The sequence below is a fragment of the Pinus tabuliformis genome, chromosome 4_2 (genome assembly GCF_031772625.1).
Source record: "Pinus tabuliformis cultivar Carrire ecotype Pingquan chromosome 4_2, CPIR1, whole genome shotgun sequence".
Lineage (NCBI taxonomy): Eukaryota > Viridiplantae > Streptophyta > Pinopsida > Pinales > Pinaceae > Pinus > Pinus tabuliformis.
The window spans coordinates 331210745-331229837 of record NC_142304.1 but is presented as its reverse complement, the minus strand read 5'-3'; positions in this window follow the sequence as shown (position 1 = coordinate 331229837).

Sequence of the window (19093 nt, the reverse complement as noted above, 5' to 3'; positions counted from 1 at the left end):
AGGATGAAAAGTCTCTGCGAGCTTTGTACATGAACCATATTCTTCACTATGATTTCTCCAACAGTAAATGACAAAGAAATGAATTGTCTTGTCTTTTTGCTTTCAAATATAATCATCCAGTCATCTTATTTCCTACTGACTTCAGCAACAAAATGTCTATCTATAAAAATATTTTTCAACAACAACGACTTACCTTGAAATCCATAAATTCGAATTAACATATTACTTTCTCTTTATTCAAGCATGCCTTTTCCCCATAGGAAATTATGTACCTATACAGATAATTGATGAGGTTCTTATCTAGTTATCATGCAATTGACTCTTTTTACAAAGATATATTGAATTAGAAAAAAGTTTAAAGAAGCATTATGCTTCCATAGTATACGATATTAGAACTGCATTAGTTCTTGATTCACATTGAATTTATGATTATATAGCAAACATCAAAAAGCATGGCTAGAAACCAAAGCTATTATGAGATACACCATCATAAAGAACCTATTGGTCTTGGATAAATGTTCTAACTAAGAAGCTAATTCATTAGAAATCATATCAGCCCAGTCGAATATACAATCTTTTTATATGTATGATAAATCATATAGAGAATTCATTTTGGAACATTTTCTATAGTTTCTCAGGCCATGATGTGGGCATAGAGCCAAAAAAAGTCCCTAGATTATTATTTAAACAAAGAAATATCTAGGATAGAAAGACCACAAGGAACTTGGAAACTTAGTGAAAATAAATCTCCAGCAATGCTATCCTCACCTAATTTTGACAATGGGAAACTATTTGCTTTAAACAATTTCAAGCACATATTAGGTTCTAGTAACTTCAATATACATCTGAATGTCTTCATATTCATAGGAATCCTTTTCGCTAGTAGCACATTTTTTCTTATTCTTGAATCAATTTTTTTGTGCACAAATGAACAATTTCCCTTAAAAAAATTAAAAAAATAAATAAATAAATAAATACATAAAAAATTGGCACACATGTAGCATTCACCAATCCACTAGTCCAAATATTTTTTCTTTCTTCTCTTCTGTCAGCAGATTCACGTAACTCTCATATGCAATTGACCAGAGAAGGTTCTCATCGATACGAGCAAGTAACCTAATCATATCAGTGCAAACAACTTCTCTGCTTGCTTGACTAGCCATTTTCTTTTTGTAGCTAAAACACTTTTTCAATGAATAAAGCTCTCAATGCTTCTTAACTACAAAAAAATTCATTTTTGTATATAATGGCCAATTGTTACTATTGCAAGCGCGAAATCATATCTTACCATTGCAAGTGTTAAATTTGTTATATGGGAAATTTCTCAGTAAATATCAATTGAATATACCAAAGCTAATGTTTACAGAAACTATTGCAAATAAATCTCGAAATTCAAAAACCATCTCGTCCATTTATTACACATATTGCTTCTGCATTGCTATGAATTCTTTGTGATAATGAAAATTAGCTTACAGTATCCTTAAAATTGTTCTCGTCAATATGATATGGACTTACAACATTAATCCTTCTCTGTAATAGTTATCAAGATCAATATGTTTATTATACTTTACATATCTTATAATGTATGATCTCTCAACGCCTCCTTTTTTCCTACCTTGTAGTGTATAACAAGATGCAAATTTTTCTATGCATACATATTCAATGTTTTCTATTCGTTACACATAATAGTCGATAACTAATAAAGATGCTATGTTTTATGATTCTTCCAGTTAAGGCTCAAGGTCCTTTGGTTTCTTTAGTAAAAAAAATTAATCATCTATTGTTGAAGTATTAATAAGTATACATTTTCTTGAACTAGTATTCAATGGCATTGACAACACTATATATAGCTTGTTGTGCAGACATTTGATGTAAGTTCAATAAATCTTTTCCAAGTCTTGCAACTGTTTCTATGATATCACCATTGTTTTTTTGGCATTCACTTCGTACATGTTTAAACATTGATGTCATCATTTTATCTAGCTTTGTCATATATGAACTACAATAAGTAGTTGTAGCATATGATTCAAGTACGAATTAGGCATTAGTATTTGCACCCGAGGTTAAAAGAATATGTCGAGCAAAGCAATTAGTCCATATGTCTACTAGTTATTTTTTCAATAGAATTGTTCTTGATTTCACAGTGCATTGAATTGCATGGATATAATCAGATTCACTTATACCTATTTTTTCAAGAAAAATATCAAATGCATATGTCTCATCATGTTCCATATTCTCTAATGCATCAAATATTGTTCTTTCATTCTCTTTTGTAATTGCATTATCGAATTCCACACACTTAAGGATTTGTGTCTTTGGAATTGGTGGAATTAGAAAATGAACATGCAACACATCTATTTCCCTTTCGTACAAGTGTTTATATGATGATGACTTTGAATAGTTTTTAGATTTGTGGGTAGTTTAGTTGAATCACAACACAAGTACTTGTCAACGAAACTTTCAATTCCAATATTCGTACGTGTTCCATAGACATAAGGAGCATTTTTTATCCATATCAATCCATGTCCATGTTGGATTCCTCAATTTCAAAATTTTGTCACAAAGAAATAGTCAACAATGTCACCAAAGTACTTGGACTCATGTAAAATTATCTGGTGTAGAGAACTCATTCTACTTATGTAATATCGTACACAAGTAACATGGTCATTTGTTATCAACGTATCAATATCATCTTCCCATACTTCTTTTTTAGTCGACAGTTTTTTCTCTCGATGTATTTGTTGTAAAGACTTTACTAAAGGCTCTTAGATATGTTCAACACTACTAACCAAAAAAAAGAAATTTGATGGACCCAGTTGTTGGATCATTGGATATAAGTTCTTGCGCAGATGCGAAAAATAGTCTGATGATGTCTGTATTCATCTAAGATCCATATATGCAATGTTCGATGCTAGAATGTGTTTCAAATTTTCCTTTGTTTTAATGTCTCTAGCTATTACTTTTTTTCCTTTTAATTGTCCTTTTCTTATATGAATCCAACTACAATTGAATACTTGGTTGAGGATAATTCACATTGTTTTATAAAAAAAAAATCATTTTATGATACAGAAAATCATGATCTTGACGCAAAACTTCCCATCGAACAATATCGTGATATGTAAAGTTTCTTGTAACATTTTTTATCGTTTCTTCCCATAAAACAGTGTGGGAAAGCCCATCTCTTCCGGATACGTATCTCTAAATATGCCCAAAGGCCTATAACCTTCACTCGGAGCAATGTTTATTTGACTATTACGAAGATCATAAATACTATATGAATTTCTAAATCCATGTAATAGTGTTTTTGTTATCAGCTCTTGATCATAGTAATCATTATCATCATTTCTTTTCGTATATGTCTCACAGGCATATGCATCCTTGTTTTGATAAAAAAACGTGTTTCCAGTTTTTGTTTATTCTGACATTCTCTATTCTATAAATTGGAGTTTTACGCAATCATCTCAATGCCTTCATGACTTTATGAATAATTCTTCACCCAACAAAAAATATTCTTTTAAACATTAAACTTCTTTTAATTTCCACAACTACGATACTAGATTCATTTACATGATGAGGAAGTGCAATTTGAATTCGAGATGCATCAGTAGATACAATGATTAGTCTACTAGTCAATGAGAACTATGGTTTTCTAAAGCGTTGTCCAAGTTCCCGTAGTTACAAAAAATGGTAATATTAATGGTATTTGTCTTTCCTCTAGTTGATAAAGTTCTTTCACTATGGAAATTTTTTTATTATGCCTAATTTTCTTTGGAACTGCAAATTTGATAACTTTGTCATTGTTTAATACTTTTTTGGCATATACACTTAACTTTGGACACATTGCTAAATTGTTTTTCTATGAAATCTCTTTTAAACCAAGTTTGGTTTCATATTGCACAATCATAAGCAGGAAGATCTTGTATTTTATCAAAATATTGTTGTTCAACCATTGTTTCAAATGTATAATCGAGCATCTATAACGATTCTTTATGTTTATTAGGAAAAATGGTATTCTATTTTGACTTTCGTTGCTTTGATCGTCTTCTAATCAAACTTGTTTCTATAACATTATTGTTTCTTATGTATTTTTTAAGTTCATGCAACAAGAAACATGGTATCTTTCTTACATTGACAAAACTTGCATTAAGTTCCATAGTATCTTCTTTTATGTTGGTGTTCTTAGAGCGAGAATTTAATGGTTTGCATAGTTTTCTAAGAACACTTGTTTCGCAAATTTCCTTGTTTTTTATGATTTTTGAGTTGATGCAATGATAGTCATGATATCTTGCTTGCATTGATAAGCTTTGTGTCAAGTTCAATGACATTTTCATCTATGTTCATGTTTCCCAAGTCACTCGCATTAACCTCACTATGTTTTTATTGGATTCTTCTATATCTTTCTCTTTGTTAACTAGTTCAACTTATGTAGGAGTTCCTGTTAAAGAGAACCATGGAACTTACGGCCTGAACCTGCTTGATGTTTTCCCTAACTGATTCAAATAATTTGTCACACAAGGAGTCTAAAATCTTGCACAAAACAAAAGGTTGAATTGCTCACAACAACTCAAACATTTCTTCTTTTTTTTCCTTCAAGGAAACCCCCCTCACTAATAACTTAGATCTGGAATCAATCCTCTCATGCCATAGTCCTTTAGCTCTGATGCCAACTTAAATGAATACATACCACTGGCAATTGAATAATAAAGAAATTGTTTTTATTAAATTGGGCCAAAACCCTAATGTTCATGGGAAATACATCAAAATGTCTCCTTATAAATCAGAATAACTCCTACTCGACTAGAATTGACTCATCTACTTGAATACAACTGACTCATACTGAAAACAATGACTTCTACAAAATCTAGAACAATCATGTCTCAAGTTCTACACAATCTAAAACATTCACTAGAATTCTACATAATCTGGAACATTACATTTCCCCATTAACTCTAAGTCTCCCCTTTAATGGGGAAATGAATTATTTATCACTCCTAACGTGTCTCTACATAACATAAACTTATCTTACATCCCCACCCTCAAATTATAAAATAAAAAGGGATTGATCATGATGTTAGATAAATCTCCACACCATGTGATTGTCTAAAGTGTTTTCTTATTCTATTTTATAGGCCTTTGGAGAGGCTTATGGAGTTAACAATGACATTTCATCTATTTTCTACTCTACAATTTACCACTCCAATCATTACAGCTTTAATAAATAGGATTTCTGAAGAAATCTTCTATCTCAACATTTTTTTATCAATGTTCTTAAAGGATGGGAGAGACTTATTTTCAACTAAAAAGTTATTTTTGAAAATAAAGAAAAATTCAAGCATTGAAATGAGTATGGGGTTTTTCTCAGTTTCACACACACACACACACACACACACACACACACACACATGCATACATGCTTAACTCATACATTAATTTGTTTAATAATAATAAAGTTATACTTTAGTTAGTTTTATGATTTTTTTTAATTTAAATTTGAAAATATGAGATGTATTAAAAAGTAAATGTTTTGATGTTTATCATTATTTATTAACCATTTAATTTATATAATTATACTATGTTTTAGTTTATTTCCAAACAAAGTTATCATTATATGATATTACCAAGATTACCAAGAATGATTATCAAGAATGAATAAAATTTTAAAAAAAATAATTCAATAAAATTCAAAAAGACTTCAAATTTAAATTTTTGTGGCTTCTCATTATTAAAGGCTATAGCTGAGTGACATGGTTCAAGTTTGAGTTTGGGTTCGACAATGATTAGGTTTGGTTCAAGTTCGAATTTTTTGATGAAGTTCGGATGAGGTTTGCCATTAGATTTGTCTAAATACATTTTCTAAATATATACATATATTAACTTTAAAATGAAATATAGGATAAAATAGTAAGATATCGACATCAATAAACAGAAAAAATGTTATCACAAACATGGAAATTGTAAGGATAAATTACAAGCTTAAGTTGTGACATGAGATTATGAGTTTTGATCTATGGACTTGGCCAATGGATATGAGGTTTGATGAGGTTCACTGAACCTCATAATTTTTCTAAGGTTCGCCAAAATTCAAACCTCAAGGTTGAAGTTCGATGAACCTTATGACATAGATCTAAAATTACTCTTCTCAAGAGATTCTTATTTATCTTTTCAATTTCATTTTATCAAACTTCTCATCTTATTTTAAAGCAATTGAATATGATTCAAAATAATTTTAAAGTGGATTATAGAATTTGAGGAAAAATGAATGCAATTGTGAACTCCTAAATCTTTATGGTTGTGTGTCATATTAATTTATTTAATCAATTTTTAATAGGAAAAAGTGTAATATGCACTTGGATTTGTGAGAAATCATATCATAATTTCAAAACAAAATTTGCAAGCAATATTCAATGTGAACATCTTTCCAAAACCTTTATATTACTTCAAGCAATATGTAATGTAAAAATAAAAATAAAAATTGGTATTGTTTCAACATTTCATTTATAAGATATAGTTAAAAATAATACATATATTTTTTAAGAAAACCATTCAGAAGAAGATTTATGCAATCAATTATAACTTTTTAAATTTTGTTGTCTCAAGAATCATTTGTCTTAAGCAATTCTTTTCTAAGGAGATTATGGGTGACTTCTTACATGCCTAGACACAAAGGCCTATGCAAAAGTACCTACCCTGAGCTACAAACATCAACTCTCCCTCTTACCAAGGGAGATACTTCTGACCCCTAGAACTGACTCGGATCCTATACTAGCATCTGTTGCGATGGCTGCTCCCTCAGAACTAGAAGACTTCCCTACCATCATCCTTGAAGACTCACTCCCTGTGAGCTTGTTCCTAGAAGCTTCATTCTCTTAAACATCATGTAAGTTCATCTCGTACCAAGAGACCTCCTTGATAAATTGAGGAGAATATATTAATTGTTCCTTCCCTCTTGAACCTAAAGGTTGACTCCCTCTGAGTTGCACATCCTTTGGAGCTACTTATTTTTTGTTTTCTATCACTACTATGTTTGTCCATGTGCTAAGTTCTTGTAGCACCCTCAAAAAAATCAGTGGTTGATAGATTTTCTAAGATCTCCCTTGTGGATCTATCTTGGTGATTTGGGACATCCACAAAATCTACTGCCATACCCTCCACTGGTATTGTCTCTCTCCCTCTAAAGGTTGACCTTTGTGTTGTTAACAAAAGATGCCGATATTATCTTTCGTACCATAAACTTATTCAAATTACACAAAATTACAATTTCAAAAAATCCCCATCACAATTCAAACAAAAATTAATTCCACCAAATTTTAAACAAAATTGCCCCCAAAAAAAATGAACTAAACAAATCTAATAGTTAGGCTATGGCTATTAATTTCTCTATTATTATTAAGTTAAGTTCTCCATTAAATTATCTCTATTATTAAGTTCATTGTGGTAATTATCATAATTTTCTTGACCATTAACTTAACTCATAAATAAATGACTCCATTGTTTAGGTGGATGGACTAAAGAAACTGAACAAGTAAATGATTATAGGCATGGACCAAATTAATTTTTTTTATTTTTTCCAATATGTTGAGGAAAATTTATTGACTAATGACACCACGTCGTGACGCCAATGCCAATGGTTATTGACTAATGACTCGTGGACCAAATCAATTTTATTTATTGTTTCCCATACGTTGGGGAAAATTTAATGACTAATGACACAACGCCGTGGGGTAAAGAAACTGAACAAGTAAATGATTATAGGCATGGACCAAATTAATTTTTTTTATTTTTTCCAATACGTTGAGGAAAATTTATTGACTAATGACACCACGCCGTGACGCCAATGCCAATGGATATTGACTAATGATTCGTGGACCAAATCAATTTTATTTACTGTTTCCCATACGTTGGGGAAAATTTAATGACTAACGACACAACGCCGTGGGGTAAAGAAACTGAACAAGTAAATGATTATAGGCATGGACCAAATTAATTTTTTTTATTTTTTCCAATACGTTGAAGAAAATTTATTGACTAATGACACCACGCCGTGACGCCAAGGCCAATGGTTATTGACTAATGACTCGTGGACCAAATCAATTTTATTTATTGTTTCCCATACGTTGGGGAAAATTTAATGACTAATGACATAATGCCGTGACCCCAATGTCAATGGTTATTGACTAATGACTCGTTGTATGACCCAGCTGTATACGTCTTTGGGACGCCATATTAAATTTATTTATTTTTTCCATACGTTGTGGAAAGCTCATTGACTGAAGTGCCATATTAAATTTATTTATTTTTCCCCATATGTTGCGGAAAGCTTATTGACTCGGTGTGACCCAGTTTTATATTTGGATTTTCCAGTGAATGAAGCAATTATTCAGTATTTTAAAAAAAAAATTATCAAAATATAAATATTTTTATTTAAAAATTATAGAAATAATTTTATTTTTAAAAATTATTAAAATATTTAAAAGAAAATTGAAATTACTTTCTCTATTTTTACCTTTTTAAATTTATTTTTATTAGGTTATTTCTTTTAATTAAAAAATAAATATAATTTTGTCTTAATTTTTATAATTATAATTTGTTATTTTTTAAATTTAAATTTTCAATTTAATTAATATCTTCAATTAATTAAAAGGAAATTGAAAATACTTTTTACATTATTATAACTAAAATGTATTTTTACCTTTCTAAAATGTAGGTTTATTATGTTATTTCCTTTAATTGAAAAATAAACATAATTTGTCTTAAGTTTTTATAATTATAATTGGCTATTTTTAAATTTAATTTTTCCCTTTAATTAATATCTTCAATTAATTAAAAAGAAATTGAAATTACTTTCTATATTTTAATACTAAAATATATTTTACCTTTCTAAAATTTAGGTTTATTATGTTATTTCTTTTAATTAAAAAATAAACTAAATTTATCTTAATTTTATAATTATGATTTGTTATTTTATAATTAAAAATAAATATGTTCTTATATTATTTTAATTAAAAAAATCAACTCATTTTTAATTTTATAATTCACCTTTTTATATTTATAATTTTTTACTCTTTATATATTTTATTAATTAATTTAAAATAAATATAAAATATAAACTAAATCACATCAATCTTCGCTTTAAAAAAATAAAAACAATTATATAAAATAAAATTTTATTTTCCTACTCTTTAATTTCACATTGATTAATTTATTGCAAATTAAGAATTATTGATAAAATATCTAATATGATGTCAATCAAAAAAATATTAGAAATATTATTTCCCTACTGTTTAATTTTACATAGATTAATTTATTGTAAATTAAGAGTCATTTATAAATATCTAATATGATGTCAATCAAGTATTTTGTCCTTGTATATAAGGAGCTTTGGTTTCAAGTTTTCTTGTATCATGATTTAGTCCCTGTAAAGTAGAATGTGAACGAACATTATTTTCTCTTAATTTGGTATTTCAATATTTTTAAAATTAATTTTTTTTCTAACATTATAAACTATATGAAATGAATTTTTTTATTGATTATTTTTATATTATTTAAATTTAACTATTATTTATAAAATTATAAATTATTATCTTTTATATTATTTTAAACTATTTAAATTTAATTATTATTTATAAGGTTGCAAATTATATAAATTAATATATATTAGAGGAAATATGTTTTTTCTTTTTCATTATTTTAAATTAAATTTATATTTTTTTTTCCAAATCTCATATATAAATCGAGGAGAAATTATTTATTTAAAGAATAATTGGAAAAAAAAATTATTAACTAGATTTATTTAAATGAAAATATTATTAATATTTAAGTAAATATAATTAGTATAATAAAAATTAAAAAATATATTAATTTTTTTAATATTGAACAGATTTTTCATAATTAAAAAATATTAGTTTTATTAATATTAAGTAATTATAATTAGATATTTTCATAATTAAAAAATATTAGTTGATTGGAAACATCTAGCAACAACATGAAATGTGATTAATCTCAAAAACATTGTAAAAAAAATTAAGTAATCAAAAATTTTAAGAATATAAAAAAAATTTAAATTATTTACATCAATCCTAAGTATATATTATTAAAACACTCATACTAAGTATATATTATTAAAACACTCATACTATATACATTTAAAATGTATATATGAATAAATAATTACATAAATCTGTGTTTGTTTTATTAGTAAATTTTTTTAATTAAACTTTTAAAATATAAAACATTAAAATTAATATTTATTTTTAAAGATTCAATATATATTAAAAAGGAAATTAAGAAAAAAAGATGTTAATAATTTGATTATTCTCATTTAATATATAGATATTAAAAGATCATAAATGTGTGAGACATAATGTTTTTTGGATGTAAAACTTTTTTCCCTTTCATATTTTTCCAAGATCATAATTTACAGCTTACATAGAATAACAATATTATATTTTTTTTTAAAATAGATAGTATTGTAACAAATATTTTAATTAAATCTCCTCATATGCGGGTGATCGCACAACAAATGAGGTGGGGAAGTTGTCACATGTCAGGGCCACATGAAAGCTTGATGGCAATGGTTAGGTAGAGGTCATTCCCCCGATTCACCTCAAACCACATTCCTTGCAGCTAGGCGATGAAGCTTTAGGAAAGGACAAAGCAATTAAGCCACGAACGAGATATGAACTCTTCCATCACTGAGGAGTCATGCATTCCTTCTTCCATTCATTCCCTCAGCTATGCTTTGCGAGCGGTTGGTCATTGGGGGTTAGGAGAGGTAGCGAGCCTTCAGTGTTTCCAAGTCCGAGGTAGTGATTGCACAAGCCTGCTTATCATGGTGAGCAAATGGGGATGAGCTAAATGAGGATGTAGAGGTATTGGATGCCAACTGTTGGAAATATTTCCATTGATGGTAAAGGAGCAGCAAGGTATGCAAGAGCAAAAGTAAGGAAAAGAAGGCAAAAGTGCATTGTGATGGAAAAGGAGCAGCGAAGATGTAGCAAGGCAAGGAGAAATATAAGGCAAGGTATGCAGAAGCAAGGACAAAGGAGCAACAAATACATTAATGGTTTGATAGAACATTAATGTTGGCATGTTGATGGCTTGATGCTTGGATAATGTTGCAGAGATTATTTAATTAAGAATTTGTGGTGACACTAATTTGTTGTTAAGCTGAATTGTTGTGATGCAAAGGCAAGACTCCAAGGCAAAGGCAAAGATGTTGCAAAGATTGTTGTGATGCATTAATGATAAATATTGTTATTTGATGTTGGAATTAGGTTGATGCATTTAATCATTACATGTGGCTGAAATTAATATTGGATAGATTATTTATTTTTGTGTTCTAATATTCAAGACATGAAGAGTTTGGAAATGAATAAGTGAAAGGAAAAGAGTCAAGCCTATTCACTTCATATTCCTATGTGGGATACAAACAACCAACAAACTATCTTTATAAAATATGTGATTTTGGAAGGCATGTGAGAGTTAGAGAGTGGGAGAATGTGTGAGAACTAATTGAACTATTATGCATTAGTTACCTAGCACATATGAAGCTTATGTAAAGCAGAATTGAAGAGAAGAAGATGCAGAAATGAAGATGGAGATATGCAGAATTTATGACCAGGTAAACCAACACATTCTTATTTCTTGGTTGCATCAGGAGATGTTAGTCTCCTTTCAAGTAGTGGTTTGATAAACATCAAGTTGGATCTTGTTGAAGTAGGAGCCTCATGTGGGTTGTAGCCTACAAAAAACATATGGGAGTTGGAGCTTCCTTGCAGTTGCAACTTGTAGAAAAGTGAGGTAGTAACCTCCTGTAGGTTGGAGCCTACAGAAAATCAGATGTAATAAGGAGTAGAAGCTTGCCTTTGCATCACAACAATAATAAAATCATGGTTTTCTCCCTTTATGGGTTTCCACATATATTTGGTGTCAATATGTGTTTTTATTATGTGCTGATGTAATGTTTCGGTTTTCTTGTTACTTGTTGTTCACATATTCAATATGTTGGTCATTATTTGTTAAGATGTTCATGTAATGTTCTAGTTAATGAGGTTAATGAAAATAATTTTAATGTCCATGAATATACTAAACAGATTCACCCCCCCCCCAGTTTAGTCAAGTTTGCATCAATTAGTATCAGAGTAGGTTCCTTGTGTATAAGCCTAACAACTTGAAGGTAGATCTGGTTGAATCATGGGCTATCAAAGTGTCCCTGTGTTGAGTGAATCAAACTTTCATGAATGGAGAGATAAGGTAAAATCTGAATTGATATCTTACGGACCTGATGTATGGAAACTAGTATGTGATGATTACTTCAAGTATTAGACTCCCTCTTTGCAAGAACAATAGTGGAATGCTAAAGAAAAATGTGTCATGTATAACAATCTTCATAATAAGGATCTTGATACAATCATAGATTTAGCTTTTGCAAAAGAAATCTAGGATAGATTACAGCTCATGCATGGAGAGGCTAGCAGCAGTAGTGTAGAGAAAGAAAAGAGAAAGAGGAAGGAGAAAAAACCTAGTCAAAAGGAAAGTGTTCGGTTAAATGAAGCCTCTACCTGTGTGAATGTACCTAACCCTCATCAAGCTAGGCTTGAATTATCATTGGCTAGTATAGAAATATTGAAGAATGAAAAAAAAGATTTGAAGAAACTATTGCAAATATGTGATGAAAGAGAACACAAATTCAAGGAAAAATTTCTTAATTTGAGAACAAAATTATAAGAAGCAAGGAGAATTGAAGAAGTGATGAGCATAAGACTTAAGGACAAAGAAGAACAATGTGAAAAGTTAGAGGACAAGACTAATTCAACTAGAAGTAAGTTAGAAGAAAAGAATGGTTTGTGTAAGCAACTAGAAGAGGAGGTTGCCTCCATGAAGAACTCAGAAAAGATATCCATTAAAGATGACAAAGAAGCATTAAAAAGACCTACAAAAGAAGAAGCAAAAAAAATAAGCAACAACATAGATGAAGAAATGGTCCTTTTCAAAAAGGCCAATTGCTCCCAAAGATGAATAGGGAAAATGTGGAAGATCCCAAAGGAAATTGTTTTCTCCTTTGAAAGATATCAAAATTTTTCTTGCCATAAACTTGGACATGTGGCAACAAAATGTAAGAGAAAGAAAACTAGGACTACTCAACAAAAGATGCAGCAAATGAGGAGGATCCCTCAAGCATTCAAACAAAGAAGAAATTCATTCACCAGGTACACAAATCAATTCTATGGTTACTGTTATCTATGCAATGAATTTGGACATAGAGCTATTGAATGCAAAAAGTATGTAAAGAAAAATATAAATGACTCAAGAAAACACACATCATTTGTTCTTTTGCTCGGCCATATAAGGTTCTATCTATGTAGCAATCCTAAACACAAAGCCAAATACTGCAAGTTGCACTATACCTTAAAGAACTCTAGACAAAAGATGGACTCTACAAGAAATCCAAATAGTGAGACAAAAGAAAATGTAGACACAAGAAGGCAACTAATGAAGGGTTGGAAAAGGAAGAATAAAGAACAACCAGTGACCTAGCTTGATCTTAGGGGGAGATGTTCAATAAAATGACAATAGTCACGAGGAAGAAGAACGTGTTAGTATTAGAAGAGCAACAACATCCCAGGAGGAGAGCAACCCATAAAATGTGAGAAGATGATGGACATAGTGATATCATAGTTGGCATGGAAAACGTGAAGCAAAACAAATACATATACATGAAGCAACCCATAAAATGTGAGAAGATAATGGACATAGTGAGATCATAGTTGGCATGGAAAACGTGAAGCAAACAAATACATATACATGCAGAGGCAACAATTAAATAAATAACAGTGGGAAAGCCATGGGGGAGTGGAAATATCATGAGGACAAACTTGATTGGGAAGTTGAAAATAAATAAGAAGTTCTATTTGCAGATTATCTTGTAACTTCAAAGGCCATAAGAGAAAAGCACCAAACGTATCCTAGAAGAGATATTTTGTTTAAGAAAATAAGTTGTACATGGACCATTCACCTAGCAGAAATTTGGCCAAGTGTGCAATAAAAATATTATTATTTCCATCGGATTGGTAAAGGAAAATAGTTCAAGGTTCATATGATCGATTTGTAACCTTGGACAACACTAATCAAAAAATTAATTGGGTTCCAACAGATATTATTATGAATCTCAGGGAACGAGTGGAAGGTTATCAAACTTTGAACTACAGGTGAAATCCAATGCTAGGTTACTTAGTCCATATATATATATATAAACTTAGAGGGAACAATAAAGAGAGCAAAAGTATTCCACCTGGTGATACATAGAAGGCTAGAATAAATGGCGCTGCAATTTTTGAAGAATCGTTGTCTTGGAAGCAGAGTTCATTTCTTAGCAAGCAAGATTGGGTTAATAAGGCCAGTCCATTAGTCAATCAACAATTAAATGGGGAAAATAAATAAATGTTTCCAAGTTTACCAATTAAAGAGGACTAATCTATGACAGAGAGGGTAAAAAGGAGGAGGAGTAGAATGGTATGCGCAAGCAGTGTGAAGGAAAGCATTGAACTAACAAAGCTGGAGAAGAAGAAATCTGATAGACCAAAGAAGGTGTTGCACAAGTCAATCTTCAAATGCAACTCCGTTTTACAAGCTGCAAGAAGGTTGATGAATATTTTCCAAATGTTGAATATTGATATATAGGAGCAGGGAGATGACGTAAACAAACCTTCAGTCAACGGGACATTTTCAATATTCCTCATCCTTGGGCTCGCACTAGTGCTGCATTGCAACTACGGGCTACACTAAGACTGAGAACACATCCTGGAACTCGAACTCGAGACAACCGATGAAACAGAAGACTGAACTTGGAGATCGGAGATGAAATCTGGGAGTTGTGAGATCCTTCCATGTGGTAAAAATGGATTTTACAGAAGTTGAAAATCGAATCCTTTGATTGGCCAAATCTGCCTAGCCCAGTAGAGCAACACCTTCAGTGTAATTATATTTTTAAAAAGTGGTATGTTTATTGTAATTTTTTTGAAATCGATTTATCTTTAATTTATTACTTTTATGTAATTTTTAATATAATTTTCAAATAAATATACATTAAATTAAATACTTAGAAATTAGTTAAAAATATTCTAATTCTCAAAATGTTATATCTTAATTTTATAACTAATTAAAAATTAATATAATTAGCATATTCTAATTTTGTATTTAATTAAAAAAGATTAATGAAAAAGAAAAAATATAATATAAAAGAAAGAAATTAATATAATTAAATTTCATGTGGTTTGAATATCGATTTTCAAAAATAAAAAATATAATTATCTCCTATCTACTCATGGAATCTATGTGCAAGCCTCTTGAATGCAACGATAGACAAGTTGCCTCTAATCATATTAACCGAAATCAAAGGGGCAAAAGAGGAACTGATGTCTCAGAAATCCTACAAGGAAAAGTTGTCGCGTTCTTTAGAGTTGGCTAACTCGACAAAACTAAGAGCCCAAAAAATAATTGTCAGAGTTGGCTAACCCGACAAAACTAAGAGCCCAAAAAATAATTGTCTTTATACAAGATAACGTGAATGGTAAGGGAAATAGCAACCTCGGTATAGGCACGATAAAATGTAGCCTGCAAGCTGATGGACTTACGACACACTGTAGAGTCAATTTTGCAGGTGTTAGATAACGTTGTCTTAAATTCATATGGTTTTGTCTTAATTGTTAACTGTCTTAAATGGGTTTTGTCTTAATTTCCATAATCTTAAATATAAAGTTTTGTCTTAATTTCCATAATCTTAAATATAAAGTTTTGTCTTAAAAAAAATTGTCTCAAACTATTTTTGTCTTAAATATAAAGTTTTGCCTTAAAATATTTTTTTATCAAATTGTTTTTGTGTCAAATATAAAGTTTTGTCTTAAAATATTTTTGTATTAAACTATGTTTGTCTTGAATATAAAATTTTGTCTCAAAAAATATTTCTTTCAAACTTTTTTGTCTTAAATATAAAGTTGTGTCTTAAAATATTTTTGTGTCAAACTTTTTTGTCTTAAATTTTACATTTAAATATAAAGTTGTGCCTTAAAATATTTTTGTATCAAACTTTTTTGTCTTAAATTTTACATTTAAGACAATTCAATTAATCTTAAATTTTAATATAAAATAACTACTATTTTTATGTCAAACTTTTTTTTGTCTTAAATGTTACAATTTAATTATTCTTAAATTTTAATATAAAATAACTAAGATAAAAGAGTGAATTTTAAAGACAAACAGTTAAAAGTCTTAAAAGTGCCTTCTGTGTAGTAGTGTAAACACCAAATAAAAACGAGAAAAGAGTGAAAATAGACACAAATACAAGCTTTTGTCAGAACTGGACTGAAGATAAATCCCACAACTAAATTACCTTAAGAATGTTTATCACAAACAATGGTGGCAATGCTTTTTGCGCCATGAATATTTTCTCCAACAATAATTGTCAAGGTGGTGATAATAGGTTTGGAGTTAATGGTAAGCTCATCAAGTGCAGTTTTATACTGGCTAACAAGCTCCTGTTTTCCCCCACCTCGTGAAGAAGAATCAACTATTTCCCTTTCACTGTCTTTACCAATTCAATTATGTCATCATTGTGGTCAACAAAAGTTTTGCTTCACCTATCTCCCTCCTGTTCGCACTCCCTTTCAATTTCCCTAAACTTCTCCAGCGATGGGCTACCTTGTTATGATTGTGTGGATGCCTTTAAATCCCTTTGTCATTAGTGCCCCCTTTCCATTTTCCATCAGTGCGAAGCCACTCCCCTGTTGCACTTTCTCAATTTTTCTCAAGCTCTACACAAACTTTCTCAAGATCTATGCAAAGACAGTTAAAATTTGCAGCGAAAAACAGACAAACACGTGATCCTCTCTCGTGGGATCTCCTTCATGAAGAATGCAATGCGAAAAAGCAGGAGGTGATGAGTGTTTATTGTGTGACATGGAAATATATTAATAATCATTTTTCCATGTGTCTCTCTCATCAACGTTTATTATTATGTCCCATGCCAACTTACAATTTATCAATACATACATTTGTACGTGACAACTTCAATGACCGTATCTACGAGTATGGAATTATTATTTTTGTCCATCATTATTGCTCATTGAATATTAAATAATTTTCACATAGGTTCTGAGTTTGGAAGTGATTGTGATGGACCGAACAAGAAACAACGGGATAATAGGGATAATGATATGAGATCATTGGTGGTTCCAAGCACGTCGATCAAAACAAAATCTACAAGCGTAAAAGGTAAAGGATAAGGATGGGACCATCCTATTCATGTTCCTATTCTTAAAGTCCTTCAACTATAACCGCTAATGTGAACCAGAGCGAGATAAAAAGTACCTGGTGATAGTTGCATCATATTAATTTTTTGTGTTACACCATTAAATTTTTGTGTTACACCATTGATCAAATATAGCATAGAAAAGGTAAAATAAAACAATAGCTCCTCATTATCTACTCTCATTAGAAATCTTAGGCATTTTTATATTAGTTTACTAATGAGGTTCTCACTTTAGAATTTACCAGTCCACCAAAAAACTAGCAAGTAAAACTATTACCAGTCCACCAAAAAACTAGCAAGTAAAACTACGCACGTCGATTTTCTAGATTCACATAAAATTCTAGACCTCAAACAATCAATAGAAATTTGTCCATATCATTCATGAATTCGTTTGCATTTTTAAATTTGTATTTAGAGTCATTTGAGTTAATTAAAAACAATGATGTAATTATAATTTAAGATTTAAAAAATAAAAAACGTAAAGATATAATTGAATAACATTGTTTTTAGTTTAACAAAATGAATAGATCTTCGATGGTACAATATAGATTTTCAAAAAATAAAATCACATATTTTCCCATAATGTTATAGTAATAATATCAAAAAATTTAAAATAATCCATAATTAAATAAGATATAATTTAAATGAAATTACAATTTTGAAAAATATTAACATTCATGAATAAAATTTTATATAAATTATAAAATCGATTTTTTTTAATAAAAAAATTATTTCGCCAATTTCTTTTATTCCTTGGACGTACTTTTGCATGTTTAAAAGCAATTTCTAATTATGATAAATATTATGTTTATATATTATCACTATCGCATTGAATAAAGTCACCAAAACTTTGGACTTTATGAAAGATTTGAAGAACTAGCGTATTGAACGGGAGAGAAGTGACATATAAGTCGACGTTCCAGGCCCCATTTGGGCCGCCCAATTAGTGTTGGTCGATGGCTGAGCTGGAAAATTTTTAAAGACTCAACCTCAAACAAAAAAAATCATCACTATCGCATTGAATAAAATCACCAAAACTATGGACTTTATGAAAGATTTGAAAAACTAGTGTATTGAACGGGAGAGAGAAGTGACATATAAGTCGACATTCCAGGCCCCATTTGGTGCGATGGCTGAGCTGGAAAAGTTTTAAAGACTCAACGTCAAGCAAAAAAAATCATCACTATCGCATTGAATAAAATCACCAAAACTATGGACTTTATGAAAGATTTGAAAAACTAGCGTATTGAACGGGAGAGAGAAGTGACATAAGTCGACATTCCAGGCCCCATTTGGGCCGCCCAATTAGTGTTGGTCAGTCAAGATGCGATGGCTGAGCTGGAAAAGTTTTAAAGACTCAACATCAAACCAAAAAAAAAAAATTCTATACGTGGTATTTTTTTTTTTAATTTCTATATGTGGTATTTTTTTTGTACGCAGGGTATTTGACGGTTTTTTTCCCAAGGAAAAAATTATAATTTTATTAATGAAAATAAAATTACATGTATATTGCTTGCAAATAGTCCATTATCTAGTCAGTGACTTATGATCATAAGTTCATAAATAATCAACTGACAAATAAGGAGAAAAATTAGACTTTTCTCCATTTATTCTTTTCAACTTTCCACCATTCTCCTTGAGATGGCATAGATGAAACAAGAGTTAGTTGATTTTCTTCTATTCTTGTGGTTTCCTTGTCTGAATCTGAGTTATCAGGCATTTTATACCTCCATCCTTTTCCTCAGATATCCTGATTAGCTGATTTGTGGGGCTGTGTAATTATGTTGG